Below are 3773 nucleotides of genomic sequence, written 5' to 3'. Positions count from 1 at the left end.
GTCAGAAGCTTTCTCTGTGTCTGAAAGCTGAGTTTTTGTCACTCATTGTCCTGTCTATACAGAAAACTTCAGGATAGGTTTTCCTGTCTATTTGAGTAGCATTCATGAAGAATATGATGGATATCATGTTTAAATGTCATAAAGTTATCAGCTACACCTTAGAATGCGATACTGTTTAAAAGCGCTGTTTCCACGTTTCCAGCGTCTGAATCGGCTTTTTCCCTCGTTAAAGCTGTCTGTGTGTATCCAAAATCTGAGCATTCACATTTAGTGGGATTTCTACACAGAACACTTCAGGATAAGTTTTCCTGTCTATTTGAGTAGCATTCATGAAGAATATGATGGATTTCATGTTTACATGTCATAAAGTTATCAGCTACACCTTAGAATGCGATACTGTTGAAAAGCTCTGTTAAGAGTCAGGATCTGCTCTAAGTCCTCGTCAGAAGCTTTCTCTGTGTCTGAAAGCTGAGTTTTTGTCACTCATTGTCCTGTCTATACAGAACACTTCAGGATAGGTTTTCCTGTCTATTTGAGTAGCATTCATGAAGAATATGATGGATTTCATGTTTACATGTCATAAAGTTATCAGTTACACCTGAGAATATAATACTGTTGAAAAGCGCTGTTTCCACGTCTCCAGCGTCTAAATTGGCTCTTTCCCTCGTTAAAGCTGTCTGTGTTTCTCCAAAATCTCAGCATTCACATTTAGTGGGATTTCTACACAGAACACTTCAGGATAAGTTTTCCTGTCTATTTGAGTAGCATTCATGAAGAATATGATGGATTTCATGTTTACATGTCATAAAGTTATCAGCTACACCTGAGAATGCGATACCGTTGTAAAGCGCTGTTTCCACGTTTCCAGTGTCTGAATCGGCTCTTTCCCTCGTTAAAGCTGTCTGTGTGTATCCAAAATCTGAGCATTCACATTTAGTGGGATTTCTACACAGAACACTTCAGGATAAGTTTTCCTGTCTATTTGAGTAGCATTCATGAAGAATATGATGGATTTCATGTTTACATGTCATAAAGTTATCAGCTACACCTGAGAATGCGATACTGTTGTAAAGCGCTGTTTCCACGTTTCCAGCGTCTAGATCGGCTCTTTCCCTGGTTAAAGCTGTCTGTGTTTCTCCAAAATCTCAGCATTCACATTTAGTGGGATTTCTACACAGAACACTTCAGGATAAGTTTTCCTGTCTATTTGAGTGACATTCATGAAGAATATGATGGATTTCATGTTTACATGTCATAAAGTTATCAGTTACACCTTAGAAGGTAATACTGTTGAAAAGCCCTGTTAAACGTCAGGATCTGCTCTAAGTCCTCGTCAGAAGCTTTCTCTGTGTCTGAAAGCTGAGTTTTTGTCATTCATTGTCCTGTCTATACAGAACAATTCAGGATAAGTTTTCCTGTCTATTTGAGTAGCATTCATGAAGAATATGATGGACTTCATGTTTACATGTCATAAAGTTATCAGTTACACCTGAAAATGTAATACTGTTCAATAACGCTTTTAAGCGTCAGGATCGGCTCTTTCCCTCGTTAAAGCTGTCTCTGTGTCACCAAAATGTCAGCATTCACATTTAGTGGAGTTTCTACATAGAACACTTCAGGATAGGTTTTCACGTCTATTTGAGTAGCATTCATGAAGAATATGATGGATTTGATGTTTACATGTCATAAAGTTATCAGTTACACCTGAAAATGTAATACTGTTCAATAACGCTTTTAAGCGTCAGGATCGGCTCTTTCCCTCCTTAAAGCTGCCTGTGTGTCTCCAAAATCTCAGCATTCACATTTTGTGGGATTTCTACACAGAACTCTTCAGGATAAGTTTTCACATCTATTTGAGTAGCATTTATGAAGAATATGATGGATTTCATGTTTACATGTCATAACGTTGTAAGTTACACCTGAGAATGCAATACTGTTCAATATCGTTGTTTTAACGTTTCCAGCGCGTAGATCGGCTCTTTCCCTCGTTAAAGCTGTCTCTGTGTCTCCAAAATCTCAGCATTAGCATTTAATGGAGTTTCTACACAGAACACTTCAGGATAGGTTTTCTCATCTATTTGAGTAGCATTCATGTAGAATATGATGGATTTCATGTTTACATGTCAAAAAGTTATCAGTTACACCTGAGAATGCAATATTGTTCAATATCGTTGTTTTAACGTTTCCAGCGCCTATCGGCTCTTTCCCTAGTTAAAGCTGTCTCTGTGTCTCCAAAATCTCAGCATTCACATTTAGTGGAGTTTCTACACATAACACTTCAGGATAGGTTTTCACATCTATTTGAGTAGCATTCATGAAGAATATGATGGATTTCATGTTTACATGTCATAAAGTTATCAGTTACACCTGAAAATGCAATACTGTTAGAAAGCGCTGTTTTAACGTTTCCAGCGCCTAAATCGTCTCTTTTCCTCGTTAAAGCTGTCTCTGTGTGTCTCCAAAATCTCAGAATTCACATTTAGTGGGATTTCTATACAGAACACTTCAGGATAGGTTTTCACATCTATTTGAGTAGCATCCATGAAGAATATGATGGATTTCATGTTTATGTCGCGGCGTCGAGCAGTGGGTCACACCAATCCAAATTCTATTTTAATTGCCTGACAACGCCACCTTGGGAATTTCACCCAAGGAATTATTCACCATTAACAATAATAGGACACAGGTTCGTTATACCCCAGGCAAGAGACATGAGTCCAAGTACTTACAACAAGAAATACACTTTATTTCAAAAATACTCTAAAAGACTATAAAATCCAACCATACGAAAAGAAAGTAATATGAGTCAGGAGCTGAGGCCTATGGGTGTGGGCAGGAGCTAGTGAGAGGAGTGGGGAGTCTACCAAATACAAAATAATATTGAGGTGAAAATAATCAGACACTCAACACACGTGGCAAGCACACACACAATGTGAAATCACCCAAAAATCCCAGGACACGGCACACAGAAGGAAGGGACACCACCACCCGAGTCACCAGCACCACCACCGGCCTGCAGCAACTGAGAGAAAAAAACAATAAATTAATACCAAAAATAATCACAAAATAAACATACAGAATGAGAACAAAATGGGCAGATAACTAAACTAAAACTGCCTGAAATAAAATAAACAATATTAAAAAAAAAACACTCTACACCGTATTGCCACAGTCCTATGCACAATCCGATAGCTGTGTAAAGCAGCTGTCAGTCACCCGCAGCCCCAGCAGCAAGCACCGCACAGCAGTAAGAGCGGGAGGGAGAGCGTGGAGCGGCCGACCAACCAAGGCCGAGCCGGTAACTGAGCGAGGACGGAGAGGCCCGCAGCAGCGCAGACAACAGCAGCAAACACAGCAAAGGAGCAAGCCAGCAAGCAGCTACGAACACGGAACAGGACACAAAGCAAGCAAACAGGAGACGAAACAGCAGCGGCTCAAGTCAGCTGGTGGTGACGTCACACCACCGGTGGATTCTGTCAGCTGATGACTTCCTAATATTTAAAAAAAAAAACTAAATTAGCATTGCTACACTAAAACTGAAGAATTGTGGGAAGCAGCAATAACAAACGCTTACCTTTATAGAGTTCACACAGGCTTAAGGAGAGTGAGGGAGAGACGAGACCCGCACGGCTACCGGCATTCACCTGTAACCACACCAGCATTTAGCCAGCAGAGATGGCAGCAATGGCAGAGAGAGAGAGAAGAACACCTACCAATACAGAAGACGCTAAATGCAACCGCAAACACAGCCCACCGTTGCCGCTCTGAAGGGG

General features: G+C 40.4%; 1 long non-coding RNA gene across 1 annotated transcript; it reads right to left on the bottom strand.

The window, feature by feature from the left end:
• Window positions 1-2616: 2616 nt before the first annotated feature.
• Window positions 2617-3773, bottom strand: LOC130182898 (uncharacterized). Its single transcript, XR_008829760.1, has 3 exons — window positions 3714-3773; window positions 3575-3644; window positions 2617-3022 (listed from the first exon to the last, which is right to left on the bottom strand). It is a non-coding gene; the product is annotated as an uncharacterized LOC130182898 (long non-coding RNA).

This window comes from Seriola aureovittata, chromosome 15 (genome assembly GCF_021018895.1).
Source record: "Seriola aureovittata isolate HTS-2021-v1 ecotype China chromosome 15, ASM2101889v1, whole genome shotgun sequence".
Taxonomy (NCBI): Eukaryota; Metazoa; Chordata; class Actinopteri; order Carangiformes; family Carangidae; genus Seriola; species Seriola aureovittata.
The sequence above is the reverse complement of the archived record's forward strand: the minus strand, read 5'-3'. Positions and strand labels throughout refer to the sequence as shown.